The sequence below is a fragment of the Saimiri boliviensis genome, chromosome 11 (genome assembly GCF_048565385.1).
Source record: "Saimiri boliviensis isolate mSaiBol1 chromosome 11, mSaiBol1.pri, whole genome shotgun sequence".
Lineage (NCBI taxonomy): Eukaryota > Metazoa > Chordata > Mammalia > Primates > Cebidae > Saimiri > Saimiri boliviensis.
Window position 1 is genome coordinate 2,837,333 of NC_133459.1, and position 25,172 is coordinate 2,862,504.

The 25,172-nt window shown below is 51.8% G+C and overlaps 1 long non-coding RNA gene across 1 annotated transcript; it reads left to right on the plus strand.

The window, feature by feature from the left end:
* The first annotated feature begins 1,918 nt into the window (after window positions 1-1,918).
* Window positions 1,919-14,841, plus strand: LOC120365950 (uncharacterized). The gene is made up of 3 exons (XR_005580764.2): window positions 1,919-1,998; window positions 2,811-2,964; window positions 14,509-14,841. It is a non-coding gene; the product is annotated as an uncharacterized LOC120365950 (long non-coding RNA).
* Window positions 14,842-25,172: the final 10,331 nt, after the last annotated feature.

Below are 25,172 nucleotides of genomic sequence, written 5' to 3' on the forward strand. Positions count from 1 at the left end.
GGTCTCATGGCCTGAAAACCACTGCTTCACACTTTTGTTTTTGTTTGTTTGTTTTGGTTGTTTAGCTGGGAGCGTGCATCCAATTCCCGTTACTCCGCTTGGCCAGAAGCATTAGTCTCTGCCTAATCATTTAATCAGGGTGAAAATGTCAAGAAAATAACACTAACATTTACTGAGCACTCCTGACACGCCAGACGCAGTGCTAAGAACTTCATTTTTCTTTTCTGTATAAAATCCTCTCGTTGATTTGCATAATATTACACACTTTTCCACATGAGGTCCTTGAGTTTTGCAGAGGCCATGGAGCTAGGTAGCGGTAAAATCGCCACTCGAGGCCTGGTCAGTGGGGCTCTTGGCCACGCTGCTGTCTGCTCTATTGGTGGGCAGGTGTCATAGTGCAATAGGAGCCTCTGGGAGACTCTCTTCAGGGGCTGGTCCAGGACGCCGATGGCTGTCTTAGAATGGAATTTGACAGTACTTTTCGTGGGTCTTCAAAAAGAGGTGACCCTTCTCAAGAAGTTTAAACTTCTCGTTATAACCTTAATTTAGTCACTAACTTTTTACTTCCTTAGCTCATTGTGTGGTCTTCTATTGACTTGAATTTCTCCCAGGGTTGGTCATATGAAGAGGCCGTCAATGTCCAGCCACAGTGGAGACCCTCTAACTTTACATGTGGGGGCATTTCTCAAGAGTTAGTAGCAGAAGGTTCAACTTGAAATAGCTTAACCAGAGAGATCTGTTACCTCGTGAGCACAGGCTCTGAGGCAAGGTGGGCTGCAGGCACCATGTGATCAGGGCTACATCTCCCTTCCCTTGACTCTGCTTCCTGTGTCCTCAGGCAGCCTCCCTGGCTGCCTTAGGATGACTGCCACAATGAGAGGAGCTTGCTCGTTCACACCTGGTGGGAGAAGGACAGGTGCAGTGAAAGTCTTCACCTCTCTGATTGGCCAGCCTAGGTCATGTGCCTGCTCCTGGACCTATTAGAGTCACCAGCGGGAGTCTGTGTGCTGATTGGCTGAAATAATCCCTGGCAAGGAGGATGACATCCTGTGATTGGATGATTGGGATCCATCCAGAATGAGAGATGCCCTCAGCCTCCCAAGTCCATGGGCAACCCAGAGAAGGGGCCAAACCCAAACCTGGTTCCTGCGGGGAGGGAGGGAGTGGAGAAGGCAAACGCAGTGGCCGATGAAGCTGCAGGGGTGGACGGTGCAGCGGGTGGAGAGCCAGGCCTTGTCCCGGGTCCTCCAGCACCTCCCTGTGGGCAGCGGGCAGCTCCCACCCCAGGTTCCCTTCCTGCTCCTGCAGATTGAGCTAGCTGCACAAGACAACTGGCATTTCTTGGGGGCACCCATGGTGCCACTTCTGCACAATGCCAAGGCTGCGTGCGCAGAGTCCCATCTGGGAGCCTCCCGATTTCCCCTGGGGAAGGGGTTACAGTCACTTCAGTTTAGAGGAAAGGAAACAGGTGCAGAGAGGTTAGGAAACTTACCCCAAGTCAAATAGCTGGTCAACAGCAGAGCCGGGGCTGATGCCTATGTCCCTGGCAGCCCTAAACCAGCAGACTCACCTGGCTGGGACAGGAAAGGCAGAGACAGGGTCTGGGATCTTCTCCACCCCCGCCCTCAGCACCTGCCTAGAGTGGCTGACTGAGAAACCCTCAGGGGGATGCGGTGATGACTGATGCCTTCACACTCCCACTGGGCACACACAGGCGAAGCCTCCGTGAGAAGAGATGCATTCGCGAAGGAGAAACGTCATAAAATATGAAGAAGACATTAAGCTGAAGACGCGTGAACCCCTGGGCAGTGAGTGCGGGAAGTGGGGGCTGTGCCCCTGGACGCTGCAGCTGGGCTGGAGCCAACTCGCTGGCACCAAGGAAACGGCAGTATCAGAAACAGCAGTCCTCGCTAGGTCATGCTCATGCCACGCGCCTGTCAGTTGTGTTGCATTTGTTGGGTGTGAAGGGTGATGTGATGGCCACGCTGCCCACAACAGGTCAGTACATTCCCAGGACAGTCCTGAAAGGCAGGTTCTCTTTTTCCCATGATACAAATAAGGTCAAGGACTCAGAGAGACCAGAAAACCTGGCTAGGAGGAGGGTTTGAGCTGGATCTCCCTGTCCCCAAGTCACACTCTGGATCCCCCTCCTGACACTGAATAACTGGGGTCTCCTCTGTCCCCTCCTGTGGTAAGTAAAAAAGTTTCTTTATAAAGTTTCTTTTTTTTTGTTAAAGAATAAATCACAAGTGTGTTAATAACTTTGTGAAGCCCTAGCCTATGTAGCCATTAGATGTGCCATGCTTACAGGCATGTAGTACGTTCTATGTCCTTGTACTTTAACCAAGACACCTGGGCTGGATGTGCTCACAGGCATGCCCCAGCTCTCCATTGCTTTTATCTGTTTAGAAAAGTTTTAAGTTGTTAGCCAATCGGAGTTTAGTTTAGATTGTGAGGTCTGACTCCAGCCAACAGAGATCAGATGCAGCAGTAAGGACAACCCCAAACGCGTAAGAAATAAATTTGTGTGTATTCCTTTGTTTTTTGTACTCTCGTGGCAAGGTGGCTAGTGAGAGTACCCTTCCTGCAATCCAGAAAGTACAAATTATGTTGCTGAAAGATCCTTTGTCTCAGTGCTCATTTTTCCTTGTGGCACTGAGCGTCTATTTCCAACACCTCCCTGCGTCATTCTGCCCGGGACCCATGGCTGCGTAGGGCTCCTATGCCCCGGAAACCAGGTGGGCCCTTCCCCCAGTCCCTCTCCTCATTGTGTTGCAGGCAAAAGAGTGCAGACAGCTGAGCCTTCTCAGGCAAAAGGGTGCAGACAGACAGCTGAGGCTCCTCGCTTCCCGCTCCGAAGCTCAGAACCTCCCTTCCCTCCTGGATCCAACAGGAGCAGCTGCTGCCGCTGCCCATGCCTCTCCAACTTGTCACCCACGGATGCCTGGAAAACTGCACATAAACGTAAGATGATGTTTTTTTGTAAATAAGCAATGCAGCCACTCAGATCTGATTCGGGCCGTCAGCCCAATCCAGCAGAGAGAGATGCAGCTCCAGTATTCACACGTGTTCTCAGGGATTGTTTATTGCAGAATGCTGGGCACCAATAAAACTTCCGCATCAATTATTCATTATGGAATTCAGATGAAAGTCAGAAACCCTCCCACCAAGGGACTGCCTTTTTAAATTTAAATTTAATTTTTTTTTATCGCTTCTGAAGAGTGAGTCTTAGCATCTAACGCCATCAGATGCTACTTAGTGGGGAGAAATGATGGGTCTGGTGAGAGAGTTCTGACCTTATGTTCACATCTCCGAAGACACTTGGCTTTTCTTAAAGGATTGTCTCTGCCGGTGGACCACATGCTAACACCCTGCCTGGGGGCTCTGATTTTCTGAAGGGCACTGGGAGATGACAGTCTCTCTCTCTCTTGCTGCCTGTCCTTGGAGAGGAAAGTGGGTGGCGCCTGCAGCACAGCCCTCTGAAGCTCACAGGACACCTCTGGGGCCCAATTCACTGGGGCTGCTCTGGGAGAGAGTTGGGGCAGGTGCTACCTCTCTCTCTCTCTCTTTTTTTGAGACAGGGTCTCACTGGTGCCCAGCCTGGAGTGCACTGGCACGATCTCAGCTCACTGCAGCCTCCACCTCTGGGGCTCAAGAGATCCTCTCACCTCAGCCTCCTAAGCAGCTAGGACTACAGGCAAAAGCTACCACGCCTGGCTAATTTATGTACTTTTTTTGGGTAGAGACAGGGTTGCCCCATATTGCCTAGGCTGGTCTCAAACTCCTGGGCTCAAGTGATCTGCCTGCCTCAGCCTCCTAAAGTGTTGGGAATACAGGCGTGAGCCAACACACCTGGCCTGTTTCTCTCTCTCTCTCTTTTGTTTTTTTTGAGATGGAGTCTCACGCTGTCACCCAGGCTGGACTGCAGTGGCTTGATCTCAGCTCACTGCAACCTCCCAGGTTCAAAGAATTCTCCTGCCTTAGCTTCTGGGGTAGCTGGGTCTACAGTCGTGCACCACCATGCACTGCTATTTTTTTTGTACTTTTAGTAGAGACATGGGTTCACCATGTTGGCCAGGCTAGTCTCGAACTCCTGACCTCAAATGATTTGCCCGCCTCAGTCTCCCAAAGTGCTGGGATTATGGGTGTGAGCCACTGCACCCGGCCTTTTTTTTTTTTTTTTTTTTTTATTGAGAAGATGAAGGCACAGAGATTGTTATGCCCCTTTACCAAATCTGCTCACTGAAGTCCTGACCCTCAGAACCTGTGGATGAAACCTTATTTGGAGAAGGGCCCTGACAGAATTAAGTTAAAATGAGGTCATTCAGGTGGGCGCTAGTCCAGTCAGACTGATGTCCTTCTAAGAAGGGGAGATTTGGACAGAGACACGCGCAGGTGCACACGGAGGCCGTGCCGCAGTGACGAAAGCCATCTGGGAGCCAGGGACAGAGGCTCAGAGAGACCCAGCCCCGCCCACACCTTGCCTGTGGACTTCTGGCCTCCAGGACCAGGAGAGGACAAGTTTCTGTGGTTGAAGCTGCCTAGTTTGTGGCTTCAGGAAACCAACAGAGATGAAGGGACGTTTTGAGATTTGCCGTAGTGGAGTGGGACTCTCCCGCCTGCTGGTGTCTTTGGGTTGGAGGAGGTGGAGCTCCCGTTGCCAAGTCGCGCCGAGGCCCCTGTGATGCCAGGATGCAGTGACAGAAGCTTCAGCAAGAACTCTGCTAAAGTCTTTATTTCTTTTTTTTTTTTTTTTTTTTTTTGAGGCGGAGTTTCGCTCTTGTTACCCAGGCTGGAGTGCAATGGCGCGATCTCGGCTCACCGTGACCTCCGCCTCCTGGGCTCAGGCAATTCTCCTGCCTCAGCCTCCTGAGTAGCTGGGATTACAGGCACGCACCACCATGCCCAGCTAATTTTTGTATTTTTAGTAGAGATGGGGTTTCACCATGTTGACCAGGATGGTCTCGATCTCTCGACCTCGTGATCCACCCGCCTCGGCCTCCCAAAGTGCTGGGATTACAGGCTTGAGCCACCGTGCCTGGCCTAAAGTCTTTATTTCTTTCCTTTGAAGAACCCTGGAATGCTCTCTGTAAATATTTGCGAAATTAATTCCACAACCCACGAATGAATACAGGGATGAATGAGTGACTGAGTCTCACCTCAGGAGGACGCGTCAGACACAGTGCTGTCCCGAAGCCTGCCATGTGTGTTCCATGAGCAGACGTGGCTTCTTCTAGGGCCCTGGCAGCCAGGGCTCAAGTCGCTCCTGTGCCCAGAGGGCAGGGGTGCCAGGTGGGAGGGGGAGGGTGGAGGGGTGAGGTCCAGTGGGCCTTTCCCCTTCAGCATTTGGGAAGAGTTGGGGTCTGCCCTTTGAGGCAGTCACTGCTGGGAGTGGGGGTGGGGCACGCAGCCCAGAGCTGCAGCCACCGCGGAGCCTGGGCCTCGCCTTTTCTTTCCAAGCCCTTCCTGCAGGGTGAAGAGGCGGGCTCCGCTCACATGCAAGCGTGGCTCAGAACAGCTTCACGTGCACCTCAGGTGATCTTTTAGGGGTTTTAAAATTTTCCCTTTTTAGCAGGAGTCATCATTTTCCTTTTCCATAGGGAGAAACAGGTGATGTCCTAAAAGAAAAACCAAAACTCTGACATTTATTGGATTTATGCTGAAAATATTGAAGAGTTCATGGAGAGGCCTTTGATCCTGAGAACCTTCTGGGTTTTCATTGCTTTTGTGTTTGCTGACCTCAGGCCAGGGCGCCAATGCTCCCTCGGCCTTGAAGCCCGGCGGGAAAGGGGAATGGGCCGGTCCACACTCAGGAACTCCGTGGCCCTCCTTCTCCTGTCTTCATTTTTCACCAGCGCGCCGTCCCTGACACCCCCTGCCCATTGCATCCGTACGCCTGTGTTTCGGTTTTGGTGGTTTGCTGACGCTTTTTGTTAGCAACTCATTGGGGCTTTCCAGTCTGCAGGAAGGACTTAGCCATAGACTCTTCTGGAGTCCCTGCAGCCTGGCTGAACCGTGAGCTGTCCCCGGCCAAAGCCGGCCCATCCTGCGTTCTGTCTGCAGGAAATGTTCCTTCCCTCCACACCCGCACTTCCCCGACACCAGCCGGGTCCAGGGTTTGGTGTCTGCCGGGCTGTCTCCTTGTCCTCTGCTGCCCTGGCCACCCCTGTCCCCAGCCTGGACCCAGAGCACCGTGTCCTGGCCTTTGTCAGGCTCCGTCTATCCCTGCACCTCAGGCCCTGGTCCCTGAACTGCCACCTGCCTCTGAGGGTCCACTCTGGCCTCAGCCAGTAACAGGCCCTCAGATCATCACGTAAATGAACGAACTTCCAGAAGAAATAAGGGCGCCGCAGGCATTTAAAACATTCGTGCATTCAGTGTCTGCCTTATCTTTGTTTTCCCCACGAAAAGAGCAGCATCTGGGGAGTGAGGGAGGCCTCGCTGGCAGCACTGGCGGAATCCAGCGCGGGAGCCTGCCATGCCAGGCGCCAGACACGCCAGGGTTCCCGCACACCTGTTCCCGTTCACGTGAAGTGGGGGGGCCTCCTCCTCCCTCCTGTCCCTCCCACACGTCCCCACCCTGAGTCGGGGTCTGTGCCGCGGAATAGCCCACAGTGAGTTTTGACCTCGTCCTCGCCATCCTGCTGGTCTTTTATTTAAAAGGCAGCAGAGAAGGGGACTCTGGTCTCTCTCCCCACCCCACACACCAGCAGCTGCACGGCATGGAGCTCGTGTTTCCGTGGCTCTGTGCCTTTGTGTTCCGAGTCCCGCACAGTGGGGAGAGGTGGGGGCAGAGACAAGAGCGAGCTGACAGGACAGCCACCTTGTCCCCAGCGTCCCTCCAGGAGCTCCCCAGGTTGCAATGGCAGGCACCGGGTCCTTCCTGGAGCCTCTCGCCTCTGCTAGGCAGCGATGTGTTGTAATACGTTCCTGGAACGCTTCCTCACCATCTGTCTCCCGAGCTGGATTATCGCTCCGCTCCGAGAGAGGAGTTCTGATTTGCAATTGTAAATTGTCTTTTTCCCCCCTTCTCACTCCACATGTGGGGACTCTGACAGCTTGAAGGGGCTGTCGTGGTTTGCAGTGAGCCTGGCTTGTTTTCTGCACGGCACAAAACACAGTCCCTCTGGAGTCCCTGGGGGGACGGGGACCGTCCCCAGGGTTGCTGGGTGGGTTGTGGAGGTCAGGTGGGGTGGGGTAGGAGGCTGGGAGGGAGGGAGGCGCTAGACACATAGTCTTTCTCCAAGTTGACCTCAGGCTAATGCTGGGACTCGACCCTGACTCCTCCAGGGGACCCAGAGCCCACGCTGATGAGCTCACGTGTGCAATGAGGTAAGAGCGGATGCCACCAGTAGCACCTGCCCTCTTGCCTCTGTTCCTCTCCCGTGAGAGCCTTTACACCATGGGGCAGGGCCAGAGGGCTTCCTTGCTATGGCAAGGATTCCTCCGCATGGCACCCTCCAGGCTCCGCACCCTGCTGGACCCGCATGAGGCCTGCTGCCCGCCGCCTGCTGCCCTCCTCTGTCCCCAGGGACGCTGATCTCCTTATCATTGTGCCTGGAACATGCCAGGGCACCTTTCACAGGCCTCTGCCCTGCAGACAGCTTCCCTGCTGAATTCTATAAAACATCTGAAGAGGCGTTAATATCAAATCTTCGCAAACGCCTCCAAAAGATGGGAGGAGAAAATACTTCCCAGCTTCATCTGAGTCCAGTGACCCGTGGGTGCCAAAGCCGGACAAAGATACCACAGGGCAAGGACCCGGCGGGCGCAGCCCGCAGCCCCTCCCACGTCTCACTCTTCCCGCAGGCTCACTCCTGCCGCTGGCCAGGGCCTCTGCTCAAATGCCAGCCTGGGACGTTTCCTGACTGTTCCAGCACGGGCTGCTCAGTGCCCTATCCCTCCCCCAGCCTTGCTCCCTCCAGCAGGGTCCTGCTGGGGACATGTGCCTGGCCCACCTGTCCGACACCGCTCCCCTGTCTCCCTGCCTGGACAGATGCTCCCGCCTGGCTGCCTCTTTCTCTCGTGCTTGTATTGGCTGTGCCCAGAGCTGCACCTGCTGCCAGAGGGCACCTCTGCACGGTGTGTAGCAGAGATAATGGCTCCCAAGATGCTTGGCCATGAACTTGTCCCCTCACGCTCAGGGTGGAGTGGGCCTTGCCTCTGTCCCTGGAGCTGTCCCTCCTATGGCCTGTGATGATACCCCTGCGTGGGTCCTCGCCTCCTGCACCCCTGCAGCGTCGACTGCATCAACAAGGTGCGCCGGCCTGGCATGTTGCTGGCCACAAAGCCCCTTTGGTGCCTCTTCTGCACCTTGTTGCAGGGTCGATCTGCACCGAGGTCTGCAAAATGCTTTTGGCTCCTACTGTACAGAGAAGGAAACTGAGGCTGGCGCATCCCCAGATGGAGATGGCATTCCCAACAGCCAGGGGTCAGGGGATGGTGAGCTGGTTCATCCCAAGAGAGGGTGAGGCTGTGACATGTGTGAAGCATGGGTGGGCAGATGGCACATGGGCACCCAGGGCCGGTCCAGTTAATCCTCAGGGCTGAGCTCAGGACCAGCAGAGCCAGGGCCAGGCCTGGTGCATGGACCTGCAGGCTGATGGGACATCCAGTGAGGGGTCCCTTTCGGGCGATACAGGAACCACTAGGAAATCTCAAACCCACAGTGGGGCCCAGGGCAGAAGCAAGCTCGAGGTCAAGAATAATGTCCAGTGAGAGGCTGAGCTTTGTCTAAGGCCTGCAGAGGCTTCCTGGGGATGCTGTGGGGTTTTAATAGGCCCCGGGAGGAGTGTGGGATCTGGAATCTGAAGCCCAAGGGGCAGCCCTTCGGAACCATAGGTGTGGCCCAGTTTCTAGGGCAAAGATGAGAGCGTGGCCTGAGAAACCCACCCCCATTTGCCCAGTTTTGAAGACCAGGGTGATTTTTCGCCAGCTCAACTTCACAGAAGGGCCTTGTTCCCTTTGGGGTTTTCTAGAGGCATCAGGGCCTGTTTCCAAGACTTGGGATCCGAGGCAAAGGCTCCTTTGCTCACTTAAAAAAAAAGTATTTATTTCTTTTTTTATTGGTGCATGATAGGTGTACGCAGTTTCTGGGTATATGCAAATTTAATACATCTGTATAATTTGTAAAGATCCAATCGTCATAAATAAGGCATCCATCTTCTTCGGTACCAGCCTCTTCTTGATGCTGGAGACATTGAGATCACTCTCTTCTGCCTATTTTGAAATGTGCGATGGATTATTGTGAACATAGTCACCCAGCTGCTCCAACACAAGGCCTCATTTCCTGATCGAACCATGTGTTTGTACCCATCAATCACCCTGTCTTCACCCCCTCACTCCCTTCCCCTTCCTGGTCTCTGGTACCCGCAGTCTACTCTCTACCTCCATGTGACCCACCTGCTAGCCCCCCTGTGTGAGTGAGAACATGCCCTATTCATCTTCCTCCGCTTAGCTTATTTCACTTCACATGGTGACCTCCCGTCGCTCCGGTTTTTCTGGTTCCCCCGGTTCCTCCATGCAGCTGATTTTCAAGACTTCATTCTGTGGTAGGTCCACCCACTCCCAATAAACCCTCCATGGTCCTGGTGTGGCCTGAGACGGCTGTTTCCCAAATCATGCTACAGCCCCCTCCTTCCCTCATTCCCTGCCCCATGGCCTGGGTCCCCTTTCCACACCCCAGCTCCCACCTGCTCCCAGCTCCCCCACACCAATCTGCACCGGCTGGGTTTCGGCTTCAATTTCAGCAAACACAGGCAATTCCTCTTCCCACTGGGGATGAGAACTGGCAGAAATATCACAGTGGAGGCAGCCTCCCCGGCTCTTACCAGCCGAGGAAAAGCACAAATCAATAGCCGGTTCGCAGAGTGTGATTTACCTCCTGAAAAGCACACGTTCCCTCCCCTGGCATCATCATCATGTTGCTCTCGGCCCTGAGCATCCACAGCGCTCCTGACAATGCGAGTCTTCCCCAAATGGCATCTGTTTCATAAAGGGAGACATGGCTCCTGAAATCCAGGGAGGAGGCAGAGGGGACTGCTCGGCCTCACACCTGGGCCGTGGGACTGGTGTGAGGTCAGGGTAAAGCCACGCGGATGGAGAAGCCACTCAATACATTTGGTGAAAGCAACGTTCCCAGTGAGTTAGAGTCAGCCGGGAACTTAGACTCTGGATCATCTGCAGCAAACCTACATCCTCTCTGCCCCTCAGTCTTTCCCTCTGCAGAGTGGGGTCGGCCTCCCTCTTGCCGTCCGCAGAGTGGGGTTGGGCTAGAAGGCTAATGCTTGTTAGAACTGTCATCTCTACGCTCCACGTGGATTGCAGTGACTGGTGTGACCAGCCTTCGAACGGGTGCTTGGTGGGGGTGGGACAGCAGAGGGTGGGAATGCCATCACACAGGCTCCTGGTTAAGGGATTTCTTTCCCTTTCAGACCTTAGAAGGATGCCTGAGCTCTCCCGCTTTGGTGGTGGGTGGACCGGTGTGTGAGTCATGGCTCAGCCATCTACCAGCTGTGCAAATTCAGACCAGCTGCTTAAGTTGCTTCATGCTTTCTGTAAAGCGAAGGTAGACGGGGGATCAGGTAGCGTGCGGGGTGTGCAGCCCTTAGGAGTATCTGGTCCATAGCCAGCGTCCTGTACCTGGAAGTCATAACCAGGAGGTGTGCTTTCTTCACCTGTACACTAATTTTGAGGACCTGGAGCTAGTTTGGAGGACCCTCCCTAGCAAGTACTTAGGAGCCTGACACACACAGGCTGAGTATGGATTCACCTCCAGCGGGCTCCATCTCACAGTTTTGCTGCTGCTTTTCTTAGGCCGGTGTCGACGTGGTCTCCATGAGCTGTGTGCATCCAGTGACAGGATGAGACTTGTCCCCCCCGGGAAGCTCCCCAGCCTTCCCCCACCTTCCCTCTGCGGGGGATTCTGCCTTGGTCTGCTCTCCTCCATCCCTCAGGGGTCCTGTCTTTGTGATGTCAGTGTGAAGAGGAATCCGCAGAATGATGAAAGTGGAGAGAAGCCTGAAAATGCATTGGACGATGACAGCAGTGTTATTTACGATCGCCGTGACTTGGAAGCAGCCCAGATGTCCTCCGGCAGGTGACTGAGAAGTAAACTGAGGCACATCCACTTGGACAATGGAATACCACTCAGTGCTGGAGACAAGTGACCTTTCCATCCATGAGAAGACATGGAGGAGCCGGAAACGCAGATCACAGAGCGAAAGAGGCCAGTCTGGAAAGGCTACACACCCTGTGACTCCAACCCTGTGACATTCCCAGAGAGGAAAAAGTACGGGGACAGTAAAAAGAGGAGTTGCCAGTGTTAGGGAAGCAGGAGCTGAGGAGACCCAGAGTGACACCACTGAAAAATCGACCTTGTCTTGAAACTAACAAGGCACGTTCCTTGCCAGTCATGACCCCTGGTCCTAAGACGTTCACAGCTAAGGAGGCAGCTTGTACTGCCTGCAAGGACAAACTCCTAAAATGATAGAAAGCCCAGCTGTCCCAACACCCAGTGTCCCAACACCCATAACAATATATGCTTTCAGGATAATTAAAATTACTCTTTGATGTACTCATGCATTAGACTGTCAAGGATGGTTTTCTTTCAATCAATAGTGTAATAAATTTTGTCACGCTGTCTGCTCTCACTCACAGAGTCGTAGCTTGGTTGAGTGGTTACATAGACAAGATCCCTACTTAAGAAAAACTAAAAACAAAGATGGTACATTCTCTCAGAAGGTTCTCTGCTCTGTAACGGAGTAGATTTTTCTTTTTCTTTTTTTTTTTTTTTTTTTTTTTTTGAGATGGAGTCTCGCTCCGTCACCCAGGCTGGAGTGTGGAGTGCAGTGGCGCCATGTTGGCTCACTGCAACCTGTGCCTCCCGGGTCCAAGCGATTCTCCTGCCTCAGCCTCCTGCGTAGCTGGGACTACAGGCATCTGCTGCCACACCTGGCTAATTTTTTGTACTTTTTTTTTTTTTTTTTTTAGACAGACTTTCGCTCTTGTTACCCAGGCTGGAGTGCAATGGCACGATCTCGGCTCACCGAAACCTCCACCTCCTGGGTTCATGCAATTCTCCTGCCTCAGCCTCCTGAGTAGCTGAGATTACAAGCACGTGCCACCATGCCCAGCTAATTTTTTGTGTTTTTAGTAGAGACGGGGTTTCACCATGTTGACCAGGATGGTCTCGATCTCTTGACCTCGTGATCCACCCACCTCGGCCTCCCAAAGTGCTGGGATTACAGGCTTGAGCCACCACGTCCGGCAATTTTTTGTATTTTTAGTAGAGATGGGGTTTCACCATGTTAGCCAGGCTGGTCTCGATCTCCTGACTTCGTGATCTGCCTGCCTCGCCCCCTCAAAGTGCCTGGAGTAGCTTTCAGTAAACATGCTTCCTTCGTCATATCTTGTGACTCACCTTGAATTCCTTTCTGCATGAGATCCAAGAACCCTCCCTTGAGGTCTGGATCTAGACACCTTTTCCAGTAACACCATGGTTTGGGGAGCAGGGATGAATAAGTAGAGTACAGGGGACTTTTAGGGCAGTGAAACGCCTCTGTATCATACTGCCATAGCAGGTCTATGTCATCACACATTTGTCAACACTCACAGACTGTACAACACCAACAGTGAGCCCTAATGTGGGCTACGGACTTAGGGCGATTGATATGGTTTGGCTGTGTCCCCACCCAAATCCCATCACGAATTCCCATGTGCTGTGGGAGGGACCCAGTGGGAGGCAATGGAATCATGGGGGCGGGTCTTTCCCCTGCTGTTCTCCTGGTGGTGAACAAGTCTCATGAGATCTGATGGTTTTGTAATGGGGAGTCCCCTGCACACGCTCTCTTCTTTTGTCTGCTGCCATGATGGTGAGGCGTCCCCAGCCATGTGGAACCATAAGGCCAATAACCTCTTTCTTTTGTAAATTGCCCAGTCTCAGGTATGTCTTTATCAGCAGGGTGAGAATGGACTGATACAGTGATAATGATGTGTCAGTGCAGGTTCATCAAGTGTGATAAGTGTAGTATTTGGTGGAGGATATTAGTAGTTGGGGAGGCTGTGTGTGGGGATAGACAGTGCATGGGAACTCTCTGTACCTTCTGCTCAATTTTGCTGTGAGCCTAAAACCGCTCTAGAAATATAAAGTCCATTTAAAGAAGTATCTGAGAGGCTAAATCTATCTCTATAAGAAATATGAGGAAAAGAAGTAGTAGGGGGAGATGCAAAGGTGAATGGGGATATCAGAGAGGGTTTCTGCAATTTGCCCTGTGAGAGGCCCTGAGAAAGATACAGGAGGAAGAGAATTAGGGAAGGAGGGAAAGATGTACGGCTGTGGGCTATAAATTAGATCCACGCTGAGACAGGAGGATTGCTTCAGGCCAGGAGTTTGAGACTAGCCTGGGCAACGTAGCAAGACCTTATCTCTACCAAAAAAAAAAAAAAAAAAGAAAAAGAAAGAAAAATAGAAAAATCAGCAGGGTGTGGTGGCACATGCCTGCAGTCCAGCTACTCAAGAAGCTGAGGTGGGAGGATTACTTGAGCCCAGGATGTCAAGACTATAGTGAGCCAAGATCATGCCACTGCACTCCAGCCTGGGCAACAGAATGAGACTCTGTCTCAAAAGAAAAAAAGAAAGAGTTAAATCTATGACCATCTTCCTGAAGACATTTGAGGACAGCTTAGTGCTGCCTTTGATGCTGTACTGTACCTCTTTGAATTTTGTTTCTGAGACTGGACCACGTGGGGCCCTCGCTTATATCTGGGTTACATTTGTAAGTTAAGTTTAACCCATTTATGCCTAGTGTTCCATTACTGGAATGCTAAGCTTGTGGGAGTCATTTATAAGTTACTGCTCAAGGTCATTGCCAGGGTCTGATTTTTCACAAACAAACTTTCTTCTGGACAAGACAGAAGTAGGATGAAAACGAAGAGATTATGTGAACTGGAGAAGCCCTTGTAGCTTGAAAACACCCGTAGTGACCACAGTCTGATTTCTCCCTCCTCACGTGAACCTTTTGTGGCATTTGAGAAGAAGCGGTCACTCCCTCTCTTCCCCAGAGGGGAACAGCAACAGATTCTGGCAGGCGAGTCTGCTGCAGAAGAGACAGGTTCTTATTTCAGCTGCGTGGAGCTATGTCTGGGGCAGGTCACTGGCTTGTCTCCTTAAGGTAAACAGCGGAGCACGGATGGTGTTTGATGTGGGCATGCATGAACACACCTTTATTTTTACATAGCTCTTTTTAACCATAAATTGCTGGAACTGCTGTAGAGATCTTCGCAGTCATGACAGATGGCTATTGAGCCACCAAAGATCTATACTCTCCATCGGAGCTGCAGGGACGTTACTGGGAATTGGCTTTTCAGGCAGGGATCACATTTCCAGACTCTATTATGTCTAGGGGGGCCATGTGACTGAGCTGTGGATGAGGAATGTGGGTGGAAGTGACGCGTGCCTCTTCCAGGCCTACCCTCTAAGACATTGCCTTCTCTCCCTTCCCCACCTAGTAACTGGATGGAGATGACTCAGGAAGGGGCCCTGTTGCCCGGGAAATGGACTTGCCCTGAACCGAGCTTGAAGGAGACCCACTGGCTCATCAGAAACTCCCCGCTGGACTTTATTCAAGCAAAATACAAAGCAGGGTTGTGCTGGGCCATTGTATATTCTTGGGTTTGCTCTATTAGAATGGTTGGCATTATCTTCACTAATATACACTCATATAATAGTAGACATTTTCACTAGTTATAGACGATAGTGTGCTATTTTCCCTTCTGAAACAGAAATTCGCAGCAGCACTACTAAGGGACAATAGATTTTTAAAACCCGTAGTATGATTGTAGTTCATGTCTCTGCAAAGAACATTTAAACGTAAGCCATCCGGAGTGGATGATGCATCTCTGCATGAGTTAAAATACGCACTCCAGGCCGGGCGCGGTGGCTCAAGCCTGTAATCCCAGCACTTTGGGAGGCCGAGGCGGGTGGATCACAAGGTCAAGAGATCGAGACCATCCTGGTCAACATGGTGAAACCCCGTCTCTACTAAAAATACAAAAAAATTAGCTGGGCATGGTGGTGCGTGCCTGTAATCCCAGCTACTCAGGAGGCTGAGGCAGGAGAATTGCCTGAACCCAGGAGGCGGAGGTTGCGGTGAGCCGAGATCGCACCATTGCACTCCAGCCTGGGTAACAAGAGCGAAACTCTGTCTCAAAAAAAAAAAAAAAAAATACACACTCCAGCCGCTGTAACCAAGAAGGAGTTTCACAGTGGTCAAGATGACACAGAAGCTTATTTCTCATGCATGTAACAGTCCAAACACAGGCAACCCGGGGCCAAGACGGCAGCTCCACAGTGGCAAGGAGCCAGTGTCTTTTCTCTTGCTGCCCTGCTGTGCTCAACAGGTGGCTTCCGTCTTTGAGTTCAACGTGGCTGCTCTGGCTCCGGCCATCATTTCTGCACTCCAGCGGGTGGCAAGCAGGAGGAAGAAAGGAAGAGCTAATGCCTCTCGCTTTAGGGACAGGGCCTAGATGCTGCTCACGCCACCCGGCTCAGCTTGGGTTGGGACCAGAATCTAGTCACATGGCAGCAAATCACTGTGAGGAATATTGGGAAAGGTAGTCTTCGGCTGCTTGGCCTCGTGGCCGTCGGAAACTGCTGTACTACAGAAGGCGGGCTTTGATCGTCTTAGTTGGGGATGTGGCAAGAAATGACGACAGCCCGGGGGCTCAAATGGCAAACATTGCTTCGCACAGTCCTGGAGGCTGGAGATCCAAGGTCAAGGTGCTGGCACGTTTGGTGTCTGCTGAGGGCTTGCAGGTGGTCACTTGTTGCTGTATCCTCAAACGGGGCAGGTGTAGGGGGGAGAGAGAGAGGGAGGGAGGTGGGGAGAAAGGGAGAGAGACAGAAAGAGGGAGGGAGCAAGCTCTCTGTAGTCTCTTATTAGGGCACTAATCCCATCATGAGGGCTCCCCCTTCATGGTCTAATCCATCACCTCCCAAATGCCCCACCTCCCAACACCATCACCTCATCACCTTGGGGGTGAGGGTTTCAACACATGAATTTGTAGGGGACACAGACATTCAGTGTGCAGCACTGATCCCGGTGGAGACTGTCATGATGCCTCTCTGTCCATCCCAGCCCTTTCCTGACACCTTAGGGTGTGTGCTCCCACAGGCAAGCGACGTCCTTCAGCGTTTCTCCCCAGGAGCCCCGGAGCCCCGCTTCCCTCTCACTTTATTACTGCTCCTATCCGTACAGGTCTGGGCAGAAGAACAGGACCCACACTCAGTATTTAGAGCTAAGAGAGAGCGAGTGAGACGCAAGGGAGGGAGGTGGACTTAATCCAGGAAATTCGAGGCTCACACAGACATTGGAAAGGAGCGGTGAAGGTCACTTTTAGGAAACCCAGAAATGCAGAGATGACGAGGGAGCCCCAAAGATGCCCCTGGCAGGCTGCAGCGCCCAGTGAGCCATTCCCAGGGAACGTCTGGGAACCACCACAGACGGACGGCTGCCCGGAGCCGAGTCCAGCCTGGAACCACACGGGGAGGGGACCTGAGAACGTGGAGGCGATGGGATGACACTGAATGGAAACAGACCACCCAATCCAGCTTCCTCTCCTCGCTTCTCAGCCCAGTGGAGCGGCTGGCTCACGTGCAGAATTTATTACCAACCAAGAGTTTTCAGGGGGTTGAAAGCGGCTAATTTTCCCTCCTAGATAATGTTGCCTCTTAGTGGAGTATTGGATGCTTTGACCCAGACATGACTCCTCCTGCAGGCATAACAGTATTTTTTTTCCTCTTCAACTTTCATTTGAAGTTCCAGGGCCCATGTGCAGACGTGCAGGTTTGTCACATAGGTAGGCGTGTGCCATGGTGGTTTGCTTTGAAGCAGGGAGCGGTGCCGGCGTAGATCGGACCGCAGGGTCCGGCCTCCGACTCCGGGCTCGGCCAGCTCCGCCCTGCTCCAGCCTCTCCGGGCTCTGTCCCCAGCCCCCAGCTCCACCGTGGCTTCTGCAGTCATCTCTCCTCTCCCTCCAGGTCTGGCCCCTCTCTGGGTCACTCCCATCATCCTCCTCTCCAGGCGTCGGAGGCCTCCGTGACTCCATGGCCCTGTGGACTGTGGCCCTATTTCTCTGCTCCCTTTTGCAGCAAGCGTCCTCCAAAGAGCTGGCTGGCCCCCGTCCCCCGGCCTCTCCTCCTGTCACTGCTGAGGCTGCACCTGGGCCACCTGCCCGCCCCTGGCCACAGCACGGGACCGGCCCTCTGTCCTCCTCCTCTGATTCCTGTTCGTCGCTTTTCTCACGCTTGGCCCTTTGTCCCTTCTCTCCTGGGCTCCCGGGGCCTTCCTGCTGATGGGATTCCTTCTGCCCCTGTCTCTCTCCCTGCATTCTCCTCCTCTTCTCGGCATTCTGTTTTCAGTCTGTCCCTCCGCTGGTGACTGTCCGGTACACACGAGTACATGGGATGTGTTCCCCAAACTGCTGAGGCCGGGCTTAGCCGTGCGACCCGCTTTGGCCGAGGAAGTTTTGGCAGCCGCTTTGCAGGCAGTGGTTTTCAGCCGTGCTCCTGGGGCTGGGTGTGTCCTGCCCTCTGGGGTTCCTGTCACCTGCCTGGGGAGAACGCGGCCCAGGCACAGCCCTTCCAGAGAATGCGGATTCCCCGGGAGGCCCAGATGATCCGCAGCCAGACGCTGGCCGAGACTGAGGAACTGGCACTTGGGCCAGCCGCTGCGTTTCGGAGTGGCTCGTCAGACGGCCGCAATGTAGCAACGACCGAGTGATCCATGAAGCGGCTGAATTTCACTCTTAGTTTTTGTTACAGCAGCAGAACTTTGCCTATCCAGTCTGTGACAAAATACCTTTTTCCTCTGCCAGTCTTTCTCTTTCCACTTAAAAAATGCAGTCATTATTTACTCCTCCTCCACCCCCTCCCCACTCCTGTCTCTACTTCGCAGTCAGTCCTGGGTTTGTGTCTCCACCAGCACTGCCACTCTGGCCCACGCCTCTCCTGCTCCTGTCTGGGCGGTGCCACAGCCCCCGGTGGTGGTGTCCCTCCTGCCACCCAGGGCGAAGCTGACGCTGGTTGAAATTCCTCTGCACACTCCCTGCCTGTGACCCCAGGCCTCCTGGCTTCTGCTGCTCTCCCCTCACACCCCCGGCCCACTCCCCTTCCCTGTTTCCATTTGCACATGGCGCCCACCTCACTCTGCCTGGACCACCCTCCCTGCCCTCCCCGCCTCAGCACTGCCCACGGCCAGTTCCTCCTTACCGGCTCCTTTCGCACAGGCCACCTCCCTGGAGAGAACTGCAGCTCCACCAATAAACCGGAATCTGGACCTGGGAAGGAGAAACTCCATTCGAAAGGATTACCGCAAAGAAGCGTGGCTGACTGCAGTGGGGTAGGGCGTGTGGCAGCAGGGGAGGGGCCACTGATGTGGGGGAGGGGACTACTGCCATGGGGGAGGGGACTTGTGTGGAGGAGGGGATGGCTACACTGGGAGGGGAATATTGTGGTTGGGGAGGGGACTGTTTTTGTTTTTGTTTTTTTTTCATGAAGGAAGCTCAATCCTTTATTGTAACTATGATAAATTACCAAGATACAAAAATCATTCCAAAGTACATCTCAGAATTTACTGTTCTACCTGCCATCCATAGAAGAAAATAGTAGGTACATATCTATATGTGATAGTTAAATGTTTATATGCAAAATAAAATTGTATACAAAGTAGCTTTTTTTTCACTGAGATTATTATTAGCTGTCACTGTTTTTATTGCATTTTAGGTTTTGTGGTACATGTGAAGAACATGCAAGATTGTTGCATAGGTACACACATGGCAGTGTGGTTTGCTGCCTTCCTTGGGAGGGGACTATTGCCATGGGGGAGGGGACTTGTGTGGGGGAGGGGATGACAACAGTGGGGGAGGGGAATATTGTGGTTGGGGAGGGGACTATTGACATGGGAATAGAGAGCTCTCGCAGTGGAGATAGGGGCTATCGAATGGGGAGGGGAGGGGACCATTGCAGTAAGGAGAATGATGTGACCATAAGCTCTGTGAGCTCTCAGGAGTTTGGCAGAGGAGGTTTTCTTTCAGTATGGAGTAAACAAGGCTGGGTCATTCCTCCGTCTCCAGTTCGCAGCCCGAAAGCTGACTCAGTGTTGACACTCACTGAATGTTGAGTGAGGCGATGGGCGGATGTGCGTGGTCTCTGGCTGTGTGGCTGAAAGAACAGGCCAGCAGGGAGTGAAGCGTGAGTGTGGCAGAGGCCACGGGCTCTTGGGATGGCTCTACCAGCCTGAGTGCCAGGGTCCTGCCACCTGGAGCCCAGTCAGACCCTGGCTGTCAGAGAAGCTCTCAGGGACATCCCAGCTGGAGGGGCTGAGCGGGGCTGAGGAAGAACTTCCTGGTAAGCAGGATCAGAGCTGAGGGTGAGGAAGTGGGGACGTCCCTTCTCCAAGGGTAATTTTAGGAACTCAAAGGGGACTGGAAGAGAGGTTTAGGGCACTTGACCTTGAGCTCCTCACCTCTCCTGGTCTCAGTTTGCCCATCTGGAAATCGGTGGTCTGGCACGAAAGGAGGATCTTTCTCCCCACTGACTGCTGCTGGGTCCAGCGCAGCTGGGAAGGGCGTCCCTGGCCACCTCGCTGTTTGTCCTAGTAAGAGTCTGCAGGGTCCCTCATTTCATTTTCCCCCAATATAACAAAGTAGGGGGTCTGGAAGCTTGGACTGGCATCACATAGACAACTCATTGGATCCTGGAATCCTTGCTCCCTCAATCTGGAGTGTCTGTTCTAACTCCCATGCTGTCGGCACCCAGCTTTGCCCTGAAACATGGTTTAGATTCAACTTCCCTTACCTCTTCTCCCCGATGCTGTCCCTTCTGGAGGGCAGGGGCTGCGTGTGAGCTCGGCTTCCTCCCAGTGGCTCAAAACAGGGCCTGGTATTCAGTAGGTGCTCAGTATGTGCGTGTACTGAGCACATACTCAGACTGTTCAGTCTGTGAGCCACAATGGTGAGAGGCGGGTTGTGTGCAGGAGGGTGTGCTTCTGCGGACGGAGTGGCTGGCCGGGCAGGAGTCCGTGAGGGTCTTCATTGCATCTGGGCTCCTTCTCTCTCCTTGGTCCTTTAGGGAAATAATTGGGCATGCAGACACTTAGCAGACATCTCCTGTGTTCGCCCTGGCAGTGTGGGGTTGAGGAGGGCTCCTGATGGTCAGCTGGGCTGGGCTTGAAAGGAGGCAGCCACAAGAATCATATTCTGTCACCTTCCAGCCTCGAGGACCAGGTACGTTGCCCAAGTTTGCAGATGAGGAATTGGAGGCTTAGAAAACCTTCAGAAACCACAGTCACATGGCTAGTGTGTTTGGACGGATTTGAACCGTCTCTTCAAGTCCCTGTGCATGCTTGTGTGTGTGTGTGATTCCTGGGTGGCACCCACACGGATGTGTGTACACGCATGCATGTGCCTGAGCATGTGTGCCTGTGTGTGTGTACATGGATGTGTCTCTAAACCACACTGCCTTCCACCGTGTGTCCCTCACTGAGTGGCTGGCCTAGTCGCACGTGCCCCAGTGTGGAATAGGACGTCCCAGGGAGGCCCTGGCTCTGGGCCATGAGGAGTCTCTGGAGGAAGCCTTCGCAGCAGGAGCTTGGTAGAAAGACGCTGTGCCCTCCTTGCACCTTGAGCCTCCATTTCCCCACTGCCCCAGCCCCTGGCATGTGTAAAGTCCCCCTCCCCAGCCCCTAAGTGGCCTGCGACTAGTGCCGAGCCTCTGACCTGGTGTTCCAGTTCTCCAGCTCTCAGGAGGCCTGGGTCCCGCGGTGCCACTCCAGGCACGGAGGCGGGGCAGCCTGGGGCCTGCAGAGGCTCTCCAGGGGCCTCCCACCTGGACGCCATCCTAACCAAGCGCCTCCTTCCATCCTAACCAAGCCCTTCCTCCTCCTTCCATCCTAACCAAGCCCCTCCTTCTATCCTTTTTTTTTTTTTAATCCACCCACCTCAGCCTCCCAAAGTGCTAGGATTACAGGCGTGAGCCACAGCACCCGGCCTCCTGAAATTTTTGTGATAGACGCTTTGACTCCCACCTCCTTGATTGTGATTCCACTATGGTCCACCTTCAGGGCATCTTTTCTTTCTTTCTTTTTTTTTTTTCTTTTTTTTTTGTGGAAGGGGCAATAGATGGGTTTCCACTTATTCAAAAAATATATACTTAGAAGAGTTGGAGCTCTTTAGGGAATACAAAGGCTATATTTTTGTGTCTAAGTGGGGAGTAGGAAAACAGACAGAGGTGCTTCTCAGTCTGATTGCTCTTTTTCAGACTGAGAGGTGAACTTGGAAGAGATTTCCATCTTTCACCCTGGAACCCTCCTGCCATCAGTGACCCTTAACCATCTTCTGCTTGCAGGCCAACTATCTCAGGCTGGACTTAGCCAGAGATGTGGTGATGGGGCTGAATGGGCAAAGCCAGGAGGTAGAACTGGGGACAACTGGAAAAACAAAAAAGCTTCCCTTAGGAACAAGCTCCTCTCCGCTGCAACTCCCAGGACATTTAAGTAAAAGGAACAGTTACCACAGCCTCCCTTCCCAACTGTCTTTCTCTTTTTCTTTCTTTCTTTTTTTTTTTTTTTTTTTTTTACAATCAGTTAAAGATTTAAATGTGAGCTCTCAAACTATAAGAATCCTAGAAGAAAACCTAGGAAACACCATTCTGGACATCAGCCTTGGGAAAGAATTTTTTTTTTTTTAATAAGAAAAAGAATAAAGAAGAGGAAGAAAGAGAAAGAGGAAGAGGGAGACAGAATGGAGGTATTGCTTTATTGCCCGGGCTAGAATGCAATTTAAATATGGGTATGCCTATAATTGTCCTTAATAATGGAGACATGAAAGAAAATGAGGGAAGAGAATAAAAAAACAAGGAGCCAACCAACATTTCATTTAAACTTCTAAGTTGATATGATGTGGTACTGATCTACGTATTCCTGTATTGGGTGCGTATATATTTAGGATCTTTAGCTCTTCTTGTTGTTGCATTGATCCTTTTATCATTATATAATGTCCTTCTTTGCTTCTTTTGATCTTTGTTGCTTAATTGTAACTTCTGCTTTTTATTTATTTATCTTAGCTCTCTGGTTGGTTGGTAAATCTTTCTCCATCCCTTGTTTTGAGTCTTTGTGTATCCTTGAATGTGAGATGGGTCTGGATGCAGCATACTGATGGGTTTTAGTTTTTTATTCAAATTGCCTGTCTGTCTTTGGATTGGGGGATTTAGTCAATTTAAATTTAGAATTAATAATAATATATGTGAGTTTAATACTGCCATTTAATATTAGCTGGCTATTTTGCCCATTAGTTGACGTAAATTCTTCATTATATTGATGCTCTTTTTGGTATTTTTTAAAGAAAGGCTGATACTGTTTGTTCCTTTCTATGTGTAGTGGTTCTTTCAGAAGCTCTTGTAAAGCAGGCCTGGTGGTGATGAAATCTCTGAGTGCTTGCTTATTCACAAAAAACTTTATTTTTCCTTCACTTGTGAAACTTAGTTTGGCTGGATGTGAAATTCTGGGTTGAAAGTTCTTTTCTTTAAGGATGTTGAATATTGGTCCCCACTCTCTTCTGGCTTGTAGGGTTTCTGCTGAGAGATCTGCTGTAAGTCTGATAGGCTTCCCTTTGTGGGTAACCTGACCTTTCTCTCTGGCTGCCCTTAGTATTTTCTCCTTCATTTCAACCCTGGTGAATCTGACGATTATGTGCCTTGGAGTTGCTCTTCTTGAGGAATATCTTTGTGGTGTTCTCTGTATTACCTGGAGTTGAATATTATCCTGCCTTACTAGGCTGGGAAAATTTTCCTGAATAATGTCCTGAAGCGTATTTTCCAGCTTGGATTCATTCTCTTCGTCACATTCAGGTACACCTATCAAGCGTAGATTAGGTCTTTTCACATAGTCCCATATTTCTTGGAGACTTTGCTCGTTCCTTTTTATCCTTTTTTCTCTAATCTTGTCTTCTTGTTTTATTTCATTGAGTTGGTCTTCGACCTCTGATATCCTTTCTTCTGCTTGATCAATTTGGCTGTTAAAACTTGTGCATACTTCATGATGTCCTCGTATTGTGTTTTTCAGCTCCATCAATTCACTTATATTCCTCTCTAACTTGTGTATTCTTGTTAACATTTCGTCAATCCTTTTTTCAAAGTTCTTAGTTTCTTTGGATTGGGTTAGAACAAGTTCTTTTAATTCACAGAAGTTTCTCATTATCCGCATTTTGAAGCCTGCTTCTGTAATTGGAACACACTCGTTCTCCATCAAGCCTTGTTCCGTTGCTGATGAGGAACTGGGATCCCCTGCTGAGGGAGAGGCGTTCTGATCTTGGGTATTCTCAGCCTTTTTTGGCTGTTTTCTTCCCTTTGTTATAAGTTTATCCATCTGTGGTCTTTGTATTTACCGTCTTTGTAATTGGTTTTCTGAGTGGACGTCCAACTTATTGATTCTCAGCGCCGAAATCTGAGCAACTCACTGCGCCGACTAAATCAGCGGCGTTAAGACTGATGGTGCTGTTCTGATTCTGCACCAAGAACAGATGCTCTAAGGCGCCAGCAAAACCGCCTCTCCGGTCACAAGAGTCGCACTGGCGACCCGTGGGGCTCCTCCGCTGGGAATCTCCTGGTGCGTGAGCAACAAGAATTCATGTGAAGGTGTGGCGTCCTCTCGTTCTTTGCGCTTTCACTGGGAGCTACAATCCCGAGCTGCTAGTGTCAGCCATCTTGGATCTAGGGTTTTTAATAATCCCTCCTTCTATCCTAACCAAGCCCCTCCTTACATCCTAACCAAGCCCCTCCTTCCATCCTGTGTTGTTGGTTATTTTGTGTCCTTCAACTCGGGACTGATCTGGCTGCACCAAGGGCTGCCATTTCCCAAGGTCCCCAAGGGGACAGAGGTTTGGGGTCACCAACTCCAAATTCTGAGAAGCCAGTAGGGTGGAAGCCTGTGGCCCCTGGCCTGTATCTCACAACACCTCCCTCCCCAGGCCCAGGATGACCTGATTTTCCTGCTGTGTTATTTAGGTCCAGAACATTCATCCCCCTCAACCCCTGGGGGCTGAATCCCAGCCTGGAGCCCCAGCTTCTCCAAACTTAGGGTGAAAAGCCTGGCCTTCTCTCCGACTGTCCTTCCCCCACCAGCCAAACATCTGAAATCATCCTCGCTTATTTGGCTAATTGAGGAGGAACAGCAGCCGTGAGTGGAACAGGCTGCTGAGTTTCTTTGAGACATTAATATTCTGCTTCTGAGAGGGATCTGTCTGAATTCCTCAGTTACAGATAATACAATTATATTTCTAAATTCTTCCCCTAAATTAGTACAGATGGTTAAAAATACTCTCGCCTTTTAATTAATCGTTGGAACAATAGTCTTAGGAATACAAATGAATCATTATCCCCTTCTACAGATGGGGTGGGGAGGGCAGGGGACGGGCAGTCTGGGATTTGTCCGTGGTCCTGAAGGTTGAAGGTTGCAGGGCCTAGCAGGACGGCAGGGCTGAGCCTCAGCGAGATTCAGGAGTTGCAGCCCCCGGGGGTAGAAACAGGCCCCCTGGCCCATTCTTTTCAGTCCCGACTGCTTTTGTTTTGTTTTGTTTTGTTTTTTAGACAGGGTCTCACTCTATTGCCCAGGCTAGAGTGAGGTGGTGCTATCTTGGCTTACTGCAAACTCTGCCTCCTGGGTTCAAGTGATTCTCGTGCCTCAGCCTCTCAAGTAGCTGGGACCACAGGCACCCGCCACCCCAACCAGCGAATTTTTGCATTTTTAGTGGAGATAGGGGTCTCACCATGTTGGACAGGCTGGTGACGAACTCCTGACCTCAAGCGAACTGCTGAAGTCCTGAACACTGCCTTGGCCTCTCAAAGTGCTGGGATTACAGACCTGAGCCACCGTGCCCGCCAGTGCTGCCTCGTAAACCCTGTTACGCTTTGATTGTGACTTCCGTTTCTCAGGTGGGACTGAGACAGCTGCCCTCTGCCAGGAGCCCCGGTTGCCCCAGGATCCCTTTTGGTTGAGGAGAGGAGTTGGGAAAGGAAGGATCTTAATTCTTCTCGCAGGATGCCCTGTCTCTACTTCCTGATGTGGTTAGGAACTCCCTTGTCCTCCTTCCAGGCTCGGCCTCCGTTGTGAGGTCAGCGT